We start from the raw sequence: 14,177 nt of genomic DNA on the forward strand, positions 1-14,177 counted from the left end.
CTATCTTATATTAGTTTTACTTTATTATATGTAGATAGTAGTGAATTTAAATTTGAGCGCTCTCAATTGGAGGAAATAGAGAATGATGATGTAATCCTGGAGATTCAGATGTCACAAGTATTGCCTGAAATTTTAGAATGTTATGCCAAGAACAAAAACATTATGTGTTTGTCATTTATGTTCTAGACTTTAATTATGTCTTTTATTATGGTGTTTTATGTATTTTAAGATCTATATTAACACTTAACTCAGATAATCCTTGGATTATTATTATGTTTCTTATGGACATGTTTTTTTATGTTTGTTGCTTATGTATAACTTAAGATTGTTGTCAGGCGGGTATAGACGGGTACGTCGCTAGTGGGTAGTGGGTGTGGGGATGGATTTGAGAATGTACACGCTGGGCGGGTGTGGATTTGAAAATTTGTACCCATCATGGGTGGTGGGCGGGTGTGGATTGAAAATATTAGGTGGGTATGGATGGAGGGGGTATCCGCACCCGACCCGCCCGTTTGCCATCCCTACAGACCCCTTCTACTCCCTCCAAGATCATCAAAGTTCATTCCAAACACATTAAAAGTAGTAGAGGTTGATTGTTCTTCTTATTTGAACCACCTGTACTAATATTTTTATCGTTGCTTAAAATGATTTCAAATGAAGACAACGAAGGGTTAACGAAATCTGAAATATTTTATGGAAACAGTGAAGAAACTGCACTCGTTTTTTCAAGTTGCAAAATATCTTTTACCAAATCGAACACATGATCAAACTTAAATGCACAACCCCTTTCTTGCACGAAAAGTTCACTTGCACGTTATAGCTGCATTATAAAAAATAAAATTATTTATTGTTCATGTAAACTAAAAAATAATGAATATAATATAATTACTACTTACGATTATTTGTTGATTTACACCACTTGGATGACTATGTTCAACTTGTTGTATACAACTATTGAATTTGCGGCTGTCTTTGAGAATGGTAGACATGCGACATTGTATCGATTTAATTACAATCGACAATGTGAGAAGGTTTTGATTCGCCATTGTGTTTTTCTTCAACACGCTGCCAAAAACGACCTTTCGTTTGGTTGTTACCGACGATCGGATCTTGTGTAATATCAAGATAGATACTGTAGAGGTATCGATCTTCACCTGATTTGAAATTAGTACGTGACTTTGTCGACATTTTAGAAATGAGAAATATAAGAATTGTGATTTTTCTGAGGTGTGTTAGAAAAAATGTATTGCTATCTATTTAAAAATGTGATACCATATAATCTCATCTGTTTGGATTAATGTGAAAATAAGAAATCCTGTAGATATATAATAATGGCTTAATATGTTTTAGGTTTCTAAATTATATTTAAATTATTTTTTGGTGTTTAAATTTTTGACTAAAAATAATTTCTAATGATTTTCCCGTTACATTCTTTTAGATATTTACTATTAAATTTTTTAAGTGACACGTTTCATATTTATTTTTTAAAACTAAATTTTATTTAATTTTTTTTTAAATATGAACATGATATGTGTCATTTAATAATTTTTTAACAAATAAGTACCTAAAAGTGTAACGGAAAAAATATTAGACACTTATTTTTAACAAAATTTCTTTAGGCGTCAAAAACCAATTTGAGGTATAGTTTTTAAGTATAAATCTTGTGTGTTGTTGTAATGTTACATCTTGTTCTCAAAGATTAGAAAATCTAGTGTGGATGCTAAGATAGTGGATGTAAACTTAGTTTAGAAGTCGAACAACTCTAAATCGTTGTGTAAATCTTTTTATTTTTAGTTGCTTTCACAAATTTTAAAAGGTTAATTCACTCCTTTTCGATATATTTCGATTATTCGTAAGAACTAGCAAGGATAATTAACAAGATGAAGACGATCTTCAAACAGAAAGAAATGCAGGATAAAATGATCGGTGTGGTGATTCTCTAATTGTTGTATCACATTTAAAGCATCGCTTTCGACCATGACCTGCGAAACTCTATCTCGTCTGTTGTACGAACACCATGGCATAATATTTGAATTTCAACAAGCCTAGCAACCGACGAACCAAAAATGGAAAACATACATCCTATTAGCATCGAACTAGATGAATCTCAAGTCAACATACCCACTGTTGGTGATTCTAATAACTTCGGACAAACGCCATCGACATTGATCTTAACGGTGCTTAGGGTGACTTCACTCAACGACAATTTTTCAATAGCTAAGAGGAGGCAGAAACTGATGAGGATGAAGATGGAGAAATAACATTTAAATAGGTGGATTGAAGAGTTCCGTCAAACGAGATTAAATGTCATCTGAGAAAAAGTCGATCCTCATAGAAGAAAAAAAATCCGTCATAAATTAAGTGATGAATTATATTATAATTCATAAGGTATTAGATCTGTCATGGAAATAAAAGTGTAGATATTATTAAAGTTGTATTTATAATTCGATAAGGGGAATAATTATAAGTACAAACAATAATTAATTCATAAATCAGCTATATAAAAGGGTTATGGTTCTTAAGAAATAGATTATCTCGTATTTTCTCTTATCTCCTCACAAAGTATATACCAGTGGCGGATGTACTAAGCCCCTATAGGGGCCAAGTGCATCCCTATTATTTTGGAAAAGCGGTTAAATTTAGCTTAATGTGTTAAGGAAAAAAGAAAAAAAATTACAATTTTTGCAACCCATTATTTTTAAAGAAAAAAAACTAAAATTTGGACCCATTCTTAAATTTCTTGATCCGCCACTATATACTCAAGGAAATTATATCTTCTTGGATGATCACAACCAAAGAAAAATTCAAAGATTTCAACTTATCAATTAATCCAGGTACGCTTATGTAAATCTAGTAATTTTAGTTTTTATGATTTAATATGATTAGATCCTAGTTTATTTTAATATTTATTATGATTTGATTCTAACAAGTGGCATCATCGTATTGTCATCTTGAATCATTGAGAACTTATTAATTTTTTTCGGATTGATTCGTTCTTAATATATATATATATATTTGTAATTTTAGTACATATATTTTATATGATCCAGGAATTTTCATTCAAACATTTAGAGTTTGTTTGGTTAATCACGCGATAATTTTTTTATGTTTCAACCTTATTTTATGTCGTAATTTAGGGTTTTCTATAATTTCTGCATCAACCTTTATAATGGATTGAACATAGAAATTTGTGTGACAATTATGGAAAAAGTTTGTTTATCGATCAAATTGCTAGTCTGTATTAGGATTAAGGACAAAAATATGATTCTTACTTTGTACTGTATTTTGTATTATTGTGTATTTTTGTATTAAATAAGTTTAATTTCATGAGGTTGTTATAATAACCCTTGCTTATGAGTCATACTGTATGAATAATATATATATTTGTTTCGAATCATATGCCATTGTTTTCAGATTGTTAAAATGTGTATTTGCGCTATGATATATATTCTAAAACGAGTATAAAAATGAAGCTATTTTTTAATGCATGATTCTAGAATCAACTTGCATTATAAAGTTAGAAATAGTAAAATGTTTAAGTTTGTTTTTAATAATGTCTTTCAGACAACTTTATTATGGGTTACTTTAGAAACCATGAAGTGATTAAAAATTCGATTTTGGTTTTTTACTGTTATGGATTATAGAATATATTGGTAATGATATATTCGATTCAGTTTGATTAAAGATTTGTTTCACTAGTACGTACTTTGACATTGGCTTTTGGCTAAATATTGATTGAATTCTTTTTTCTTTTTTCTTTTTTTGATTTGTGAAGTTATGAATTAAATGCATGCTTAAGGAATTCTTGAGAAACAATCAAAGACTTGATTTTTCGATTTTCGATAACACACAGGCCCGTCTTGTAAATTTTGGTGGCCCTATGCATAACAGTAAAATAGACATTTTAAAACTAAAATATTATTTAATGTGGGCCTTGGACTTGAAAATTCTTGGATCAAACATCCTAAATACACATATATATAAAAGACTTACAAAATTTTAGAGGCCCTTACAAAAATTGGGCCCTGTGCGGTTGGGCAGCCCGCACAGGCCCAAAACCGGCCCTGATAACACAATTTATGTAACCTTATACTGGGTTATGTCGAACATGGTAGTAATAAGAAATTTTAGTTTTGTACATGTAACTTAGGATATATTAGTATTGATTGGTCCAAAGAAAGATTAATAATTGACATAATCGCATGTATAACTTTGATAATAAGCATGTGATAATTATTCGATTTGATGTGGAGTGATAAATCGACCCAAAGGAAAATTTTTACTTGACATATTCTTATTATTAATGTTTTGATTACCGCATCATATATCACTTAAGGTGAATATTTTGTCTAAAAATGAAATATTAATGAAGTATTTAATATATGATAATGTTTAAGTGTATTCAATAATAGAAAAAATAGTTTTATTTTCCATCTAAGTAGGACCTAAATTTGATTATTTTAAGACAAATGTTTTCCCATGAAAATGATTTTATAATAATAAATTAACAATAAAATATGATTTCTTAAAATAATAAAAAAATATTTTTTAATGATAAACTACAACAATGATTACCCAAGTTTTAAGGCACTTTCACACTTCCCTGTTATGGTCGAAGCGAAATAAGAGAGGGAAAGCTTCGTTTGGCTTTTGGGAATCAAAATTGACAAGAGAGAGAATCTATTTTTCCTTTTTGATTCATCTAAGGCCATTGAGGGAGAAGAATTCCATGAATTTATCCATGTTTCATCTTGCATGGTAAGTGACTAAAATTGAATGAAAATGCAAGTTAAGGACCAAAATATCAAAATATATAATTTAACGATCTAAAAAGAAATTAAGTAATAGATGGGAGTAATCAGTACGCAAATTAGACCGTTGACAAAATGCTGTCGAATCTTAACCGTATATTAGAGGCGGCTACAATCTCAGCCATCCATTAAACGCGTCTTTCATCTCCTCGCGCGTTTTCTTTACCCTTTCCTCGTGTCTAAGTCGAAGCTCCTAAGCTCTCTTCGACTCTCAAACTCTTACTGAATTGACAAAATATTATTATTTTTAATGGTTTTTCTCTCTATATAAAGCTTACTTCGTATTTCCTCAAAGACAAAGCAAAAAAACAGTCAAAAGAAAGCAGTAAAAGGTAGCGAAATGGCTGACTCCGGCGGTCAATTTGGAGATTTCCGGCTATTCAGACACACGGTGGTCAATTTATTCAGTACAATATCTTTGGAAATTTGTTCGAGGTCACGTCTAAGTATCGTCCTCCGGTCATGCCTATCGGTCGTGGAGCCTACGGCATCGTTTGGTATGCGATTTCACTAAATTATAAGTTTTACTTTTCTCTCTGTTAGTTTTGATTTCTGGATTGATGTTTGATTTCTTTTTTGAATTTTGAAGCTCGGTGTTGAATTCGGAGACGAATGAGATGGTTGCTGTAAAGAAAATCGCCAACGCTTTTGATAATCACATGGACGCTAAGCGGACCCTTCGTGAGATTAAGCTCCTAAGACATTTGGATCACGAAACGTAATCTCTTTTTTTAAAAAAAAATTGAAGTTCTTATTGCATAATTGTTAGGAGATGTCCAAGAATCAAAGAGCAAATTGATCAAGGAAATGGAAACCTTAATTTCAAAGATTTAAAATTGTTAACCAAAAGTCACGAAATCCTTTTCCTCAGCAATTTCAATTCCCATTTTTTTGTTTAAAGTTAAATTGATTCTTTAAGTAAAGATTTTAATCTTAATAAACAGGTTTCGGAATCAGAGATGTGATTCCTCCGCCTTTACGGAGAGAATTTAATGATGTTTACATTGCCACTGAGCTCATGGATACGATCTTCACCAAATCATTCGCTCTAATCAGGGTTTATCCGAAGATCATTGCCAGGTACACGATATCCTTTTACTCAAGTTTTCCGATGAACATCGGAGAACTGGAGAGAACGTAAAGAATCCCATCTATGTTTTAATCGACTCAAAATATATAATATTCGAAGGTCGTGTATATATGTATGTGTATGTTGATTTTGTTTCATTTTGTTGCGTGGTATGCAGTATTTCTTATATCAGCTTCTTCGAGGACTGAAGTACATACTTCTGCCAATGTCATTCATAGAGATTTGAAACCCGCAACCTCCTGCTGAATGCTAATGTGATCTTAAGATTTGCGATTTTGGTCTCGCTCGACCTACTTCAGACAACGATTTTATGACTGAATATGTTGTCACGAGATGGTATAGGGCGCCAGAGATATTGCTAAACTCTTCGGACTACACAGCCGCGATAGATGTTTGGTCTGTTGGTTGTATTTTCATGGAGCTCATGAATAGGAAGCCTCTGTTTCCTGGAAAAGATCATGTCCATCAATGCGTTTACTGACTGAGGTAATTTAAGGTTTAAGCAAATACTAGACACTTCAGGAACTTACATAGTATTATAATTAATTTTGGTAATTTAACGTGTATGGGATTTAAGTTTGAGGATTTGATAATAGTGTTGTAATTTTGTGATTTATTTCTTTGTTCGGATAAAGACTTACCAATGCCTTTTCTGCGTATAGCTGCTCGGCACACCAACTGAATCCGATCTCGGATTTCTCCGGAATGAGGATGCTAGGAGATATATCCGGCAGCTCCCTACACATCCGCGTCAATCACTAGCAAGCCTTTCCCACATGTTCATCCATTGGCCATTGATCTCATTGACAGAATGTTGACATTTGATCCGTCCGAAGGATTACCGGTAAGTGCTACATTATGGATCCATCAATTTAACCATCCAGTGTGGAGGTCTTTTAATAGAGATGAATTACACAATTATCATATTTCTCTTGCCTGAATGTTAAAATCTGTTAAATGAAAGTTGAAGAAGCATTGGCACATCCTTATCTGGAAAGATTGCACGACATAGCTGACGAACCAGTATGCACTGAGCAGTTCTCTTTTGAATTCGAGCAGCAACCGTTGGGAGAAGAGAGATGAAGGATATGATTTACCAGGAGGCCTTAGCTCTAAATCCAGATTATGCTTAATAATAAAATATGGTTCTATCTTCAAAATGCGCCATTTCAAGTTATGTTTGGCGGAATTACCTAGTGGTGGCTGATGGTTCGCGGATCAATAGATCCGTTTGCATGATCTGCAATATCTTTGGAGCGGCTTGGCTTTGCTTTGCAGCCTTGACCACCATTGATGTTAGCTTTCATGACATGACCGCCTTGCAAGCATTTTCAAGGCTCAAGACTTGATAAACTTTGTGTTTTTATTTCTCTTATTAATATTTTTTGAAAAGTTTTTTTCTCCCATTCTGATATGGTTATTGGTTTAATTTCTTTTGCGTGCATCTTTTCAGCTGTATTTAAAGATGTTGAACCATATCCATGAAAATTGACATTAGTTTGTATAACTTTTGTCCATCAAGGAGAATTTTTTATTTAGTATCAAACTTTATATAAACCCTCTTTCAGGAAATAGATCCTGAATGTCAAGGATCAGCAAGCACACGGCAGCAGTATTATCATTCCCCGCTCCCGCGCCTTGAATAACTAAGGGTTGTTCGCTGTAACATCGACTATATATTTCTAGCTGCAGTTGCACCGGCTGAAACACATTTCAACTTCATATCTAATAAGTTGGAGATGGGACCAAACAGGGTTTTCTCGATATTTCAAAAATTATTCACCAGAGTAGAATTTCAAAGCGAGAGAAGGAACCGACATAAGAGAAAGGGGAAGCTTACCACATTGACACCTTAAATTAAACCTCGTTTTACATTTAAAGTCTTTTGGGATTGCTAGTATATGCTTATATCTGAGAAATCTACAATCGGCATCAGACCTCAGAAAAGAATAAGAGATCTCGACAACTTTTTAAAACCCGTAGGTGTCTGAACATCCATCTGTGTGTGCTTTGAATGAATGCATTTCATCATTTCTGTCCGTGATTAAAGAATTTGCATGAAATCTGAATACCTTGAGCCTTCTATCACAGACATAACGGATGACATTCCCGTTGAGTGAAGCTCTCTAACTCTCTCTTCATATTGTTATCAAGCTTTACAAGTCCACCATTCAAAAAGTCTTCAACAGGCATCATTAGGTCCATTTCTTCGGGATACAAGCTCTCGATCTACAAAAACGGACCAAACCATCAAAACGAAGTTAAGGTTATTTGAATAATGCTTAGAACAAACAAATTCATTTTAAACTCCACCCTCCCGAAGTATACACCTTATCTTGACTGAGCTCAAGCACTGAGCAAAGAGCAAATTCAGTTACATTGTGATATGTTTAGCATCCAACTTAAAACCAATTGGAAAATGACGGAGAGCCAACTTGAAAATAAACCACGGAAAACCGAAGACTTAAACAGATACGTGGTAAGACACTTAAATTCAAGCATTTCTATGAAATAACCAATTTTCACAAGGTTTGTAAAATATTACCCAGCATAAAGTTTAAAATCCAATGGATAAAGTTATTGACCATGAGAAAAGGTTATAGTCATTTAGACTTCTAAACAGTGTTTTAAAAATCAGATCAGACCTGCCAGTTCAACCGGGAAACCATTGCCTAGTCCGGTTCAATCTCACCGGTTGAATCGCTATTAGTGAACCGGCCGGAACCAATGAACCGTTTCAAACCAGAAAAAACCGGAAAAAAACCATCAATTTTGTTTTTTTAAATAATTAAACCAAACAACAATGTTTGTTAAACGAGCCAAGTCGAACTCGAGTTTGCTGAGCTCGACTCGAACTTGAAAACTTTAAAAGTAAGCTCAACTCCACTCAAACTCACGAGCTAAAATTATCAAGTTCAACTCGAACTCGAAATATATTGAAACTTGAACTCGAAAGGCTTGAACTCAAAAAATTAGAAGCTCGATTGAAGCCTAAAATTCGAGCTTGATTGAAGTGAAAGAATAGTTCACTTAATGCTCACAAAAAAACTCTATGATTTGAATGTCAAATTACTTCTATTATTTATAGAAGTTAGTTGGAATACTCTTCTATGTTTCTTAGCATGTGGATTGTTTTGTTCTCATATTTTACTCTTTAGACTTTTGGGATGCTCTTCTATCTTTCTTAGTCATGTGAGATTTTTTTTAAAATTAACCAAACAATATCATTTTGTTATGATTTTTTAGCCCCAAATTTATTTTTTAATTATAGTTATAATTATATTTATTATTAATATGTTTTACCTTAAATATTATGTTGTAGTTAATTTGAATCATTTTGTTTCACTTGATTTTATGGTTTTTAACTTATATATGTTATGATTTGCTTTGAATGTGACTTGTGATATAAAAAATTATTTTTATTAAATATTTTTGGTATTTTATTTAATTTTTAATAATTATGAGTCGTCCGGTTCATCCGACCGGTCGGACCGGTTCGTTTGAAACGATAGCATGGCCGGTTCGCTAACCGGTCCGGTTCTGAAAACCATGCTTCTAAAGCATCAATAGAATAGGAGGCAACCGAGGGTTTCGGTCCTAACCTTTATGCTACCTAAGTCAATACGTCTCCCTAGAAGTCGGGCGAGGATTAAAGCCTGTTTCAGAGATAGAAAACTAAATCACTACAGAAAATCTATGGAGTATGATAAGTTTTCCATCACTTCTAAATAAAATGAGTTGATGAATAGTACTAATCATGCTATAATCCATAAGGCCAAGTATCGAATTATGCATCAAAGATACCAACCTTAGCAGAAGTAGGTTTCCTATTCCAAAGACCACATTGGGCATTTATGCCAAATCTTGTATATTTTTGCGCATTTCATTTCATCAGACAGTGAACAACCAAATTATTCTCAAATTACTGTGCAGTAGTTACAAATTGTTAGATAATATGAGCATGAACTACAGTATGTTTGTGTGTGTGTGTGTAAAAACCAGAAAATACCATGAAGAAAAGGCAGCGCAAGAAAGGTACTAAACCCGATACTTTCAAACCTTGAATTTAAACCCTAAAACCCGCATACAAGAAGTCCAAAAATATGATAATGCACACCTGTATGTCATAATGGTTTATATTGATATATTCATGCAAATACTATTCATATCTGAGAAAAAACAGAGTACTGATCAAGAACATGGAAACATATTCATTTGAACCTTCCTTGCAAACATCCATTCCACTAAGGTCATCTCGTGGATCTGCAATGACAGAGTAAGCAGTATCATTACATTTGCGTTAACTATGAGAGATTTTGCAGGATCCAAATTCTTTGCGAAAATAGCATGGGCCAATAGAAGAGTCGAAGTTTTAAAGGGTGGGAACCAATATGCATAACCCCACTCATATAGCTGAAAATATGGAAATTTAGTTTTACAAATACCTGGTTCGGTGTATCCCAAGATTTTAGCAGATTTAACGACTTGGCTCAATGGCTTGCCATCTTCAACCTCATCATTACATAACCCCATGTACCTGTCAAAACGAAATTTATATAGGTGCTACGCAAACCAAAATTAAAAGATGCATATAGCTGAAAAGTGAAAACCCTACAGAAAAACAAATAATGCGGATTCATCTCAATGCGTTTAAAAATTTATACCACTCAAACTTCCAGAAATACGATGGATGGGTCACCAGATGAAATTATGCGATTTATTGATGATATGACTGGAAGACCAGCACCGACCTAACAAATATAAAAACTAAATTAGTAGGAAAAGCTTGAGATTGCAGTGCAGAAACATCAAGCTGCATCTGTCCGGTACATGTAGCAAAAAATACAGTAAGGAGATTGTTTCAACTTGGCTTACATTTGACTCAAGCCATATGTGTCGAGGATGTGAAACCAATTTGTCATAATCCTCTGCAGAAAAAGGGAAAGGAAGTAACATGATTACATTGTGGGGCAAAATCTCCACCAAAAGAATACCAAACAAACCTGTTGATTTTCCAAGAATTGATGCAATGTCTAGAACTTTTGTTCTTGATTCGGCTGGAGAACACTTCATTAGCATTCAACAAAGAAGGATAGTAACATCATTAAAATACAATAAAGAAACAGCATTTGTCTGATAAACAAAACATCCGGAAAAAAAAGGAAATAAAAGAATTTACCTAAGCTATTAAGTTTTGACAATGAAAAACCATCCGATTTTACCCTACAAACTTCAGCTAAAATGTTATCATCCAACTCTTTTTGGTTGACATCCGATGCAATAACTAATGATTTACCATCGGATACTCCCACAACTCGTAAATGAACACCCTGCCATGCAACATAAGAGACGACAATCAAATTTACATCCAAATCAATATAATCATCACTCATCAGTCATCACCAATGAAATGATTCAAAAGACTTTTCCTTTAACTCATTTCACTCCACAAACAATTCATCCAATGAAAAAAAAAAAGACAACTTGAAATGAAAGGATGCAAACTTTTATGTGAAAATAAGTGACCCAGGAAGGAAAAAGGATTGAAACCAGTACGAGGTTGGAGTAAATGATCTGCAGGCCAGGAAATGATGTGTTGGAGGAGTTGGCGTCCAACACCTCCATAGCCCATCAGAATTAGGGGGATAATCTTCCTTGTCTTGGTTGTGGTTGATCTTCTGGGTTCTGGGTTTTCTTCTATGAAACAAAAAGCTTCGGGAAACTTATAATGAATCGATGGAAACAGATACCGGGGACTGAAACAGAACTGAGGGTGTAAGTTAAATTGGGTTTAATCTCTGGTTCTCTATATTATAGTTATAATCGAATATTAAATACTACTATCACTACCAATTTTCTGCTTAATTAGGTACCAATAGGAAACTGAAAAATAATAGTTTGTTTTATCCTATTATGCACATATTCGGAATAATCAACAACATTTTTTTATCTAATAAGTGATGAATGAAATGACCTTGAAAAATAATTATCTCATCATCAAACACTAGTAATTAGTAAACCAATGAAATAGATACATATGGCAGGATAAAATGGAGACTAATCCCTCCCATCTTAGAATAGAATTCGTCTGCCACCATTAATCTATTGGCATGTGGATAGTCTATTATTTCCCTTAAATATTTTAATTGTTAATAAATTCACCCGTGTTAATCGGCTATTAAAAGCATCTATCCTCTTGTTCAAGCGGAACTTGTTTAGAGCGCCTTGTGAATTTCCGATCGGACTGAAAAGATGGCATCGTTTTTCTCTCCATGGAAGTTTTGATGACAGAAATATACTCGATATCACCACTATCTGCTCCATATGCCGTACCATCAGATGACAGCAATCTGCTCGTCAATTTATGCAATAATCGGTTATGTGGTACTTCCGGTCAGCAGGAGGGAAAAGAACCACTCAAGTCAGGAAAATACAAGCCTCGCAATTCGAATATATTTACACGAATATATTGTGATTGCTTGCCACTATGATCAAAAGTCAAAGCAACGAACATAGTTATTCACTTGCAGGATATGAAAGTCATCAACTGGAAGAGAAAACACAAATCTTATCTGCATTTCAACTTGTAAGAAAGCAAATTTGACAATTCATTCTTCATGATCGGAGCGACGACCATTGTTTGAAACTATTGAAGAATAATTACAATGCTATCTCCGGTAACGGAAAGGTTATAGCAGTTGATGCCGTCCTTCCTGTTCTACCCAAGACTAGTGCTCATTTGAGATGCATTTCCAGACAATGTAATCACTATGACACAAAATCCAGGATGAAAAGAACCGACCAAACAAGAATCACAAGCATTGGCAACTAAAATTGGATTTAGTGGCATAAGATGTCTGTAAATGCGAGGCTTGGGAATTGCCTGACTTGTCTTCTTTTGCCAACTCAACCGGAAGTACCTGAACGAAAACGGGCACGACCGGTAATTGTAGAAATTCACGAGCAGGTTACTGTCTTTCGAACTTAATGGTACTGCATATGGCGCAGGTAATGGCAATGTCGACCAGGTTACTGCCATCTGAATTTCTATGGAGGGGAAAACGACGTCGTCTTTCCAGTCCGGTCAAAAATTCACGAGGCCGCCCTAAACAAGTTCCGCCTGAAGCGGGAAAATAGATGCTTTTAATTGGCAATAAACATGAGTGAATTTATTAACAGTTAAAATAAATTTAAAGAAAATAATAGACTATAAACGTGTCAATATATTAGTGGAAAAAATAAACATCTAATATCGAATAAGTTTTTGATGACAATACAATATCAAAGATCCCCTAAAGATAATTATTTATTAATATAATATATAAAATAAATAATACTATATCAACATAAAGAATACTATTATGTGGATTATTACATTAATGTGATTTAAAATTTAATATTTAAATTAATATTTCTATTAGAAACGACTCACTATGTTTTCTAAAATGAAGTCTTTAATTTAATTTAAAAATAAGTTTAAATTTAAATTTATTATTACATCAATTAAAAAACTAGGGTAAATTAAACTATTGACCACTCAACTATTTGGTCCTTTTATTTTTATCATCGATCTTTTAATTTTATCAATCAAATCACTTAACTATTTAATTGTATTCAATCGAACCACTAGTCATTAACATTTAACAGACATAGTGACGTGACAGTTAAAACATTTGGTATAGTTATACATCTATTCACTAATATTTAAATATTATACTATTTTGATCATACTTTAATAAATTTAATCATTGGATCATATGGAGTCATGTGTCATCATCCAATTAGAGAATTAATTATATTTTAATTTATTTTCAATTCAATATACTTTTCACCAATAGCAAGATGACACATGTCATCCCAGGTTGAAAAGAAAATAATGCGCACAAACTAGGATGGAAGGGGTTTAAACTTGGAAACTTTGATATTATAATATATTTTATCAACTTATTAAATATATTATAATTTTATTTTAACTTAAAAATATATTTTAATCTTATTTTAACTTAAAAAATATACTTTATTCCTATCTTAATTTTTAAAAATATATTTTTAATTAAATTCACATATTAAAATTAAAAATATATTTTATCTTAACTTATTAAATATATTTTATTCTTATTTTAAATTCAAAATTTTATTTTAATCTTATTTTAGCTTAAAATATTTTATTTTTATTTTAACTTATGAAATATATTTTACTTTTATAGTAATTTAAGATAGATTTTTAAAAGTTAATAGAAGAATAAGATATATCTTTTAAGTTAAAATAAGATTAA

The 14,177-nt window shown here is 32.7% G+C and overlaps 3 pseudogenes; 2 read left to right on the plus strand and 1 right to left on the minus strand.

The window, feature by feature from the left end:
• The first annotated feature begins 5,136 nt into the window (after positions 1-5,136).
• Positions 5,137-5,548, plus strand: LOC120160019 (annotated as a pseudogene).
• Positions 5,549-5,751: 203 nt separating this feature from the next.
• On the plus strand, positions 5,752-7,305 carry LOC120159980 (annotated as a pseudogene).
• Positions 7,306-7,811: 506 nt separating this feature from the next.
• Positions 7,812-12,225, minus strand: LOC120159981 (annotated as a pseudogene).
• Positions 12,226-14,177: the final 1,952 nt, after the last annotated feature.

This window comes from Hibiscus syriacus, unplaced genomic scaffold, assembly GCF_006381635.1.
Source record: "Hibiscus syriacus cultivar Baekdansim isolate YM2019G1 unplaced genomic scaffold, ASM638163v2 tig00111388_pilon, whole genome shotgun sequence".
Classification (NCBI taxonomy): domain Eukaryota; kingdom Viridiplantae; phylum Streptophyta; class Magnoliopsida; order Malvales; family Malvaceae; genus Hibiscus; species Hibiscus syriacus.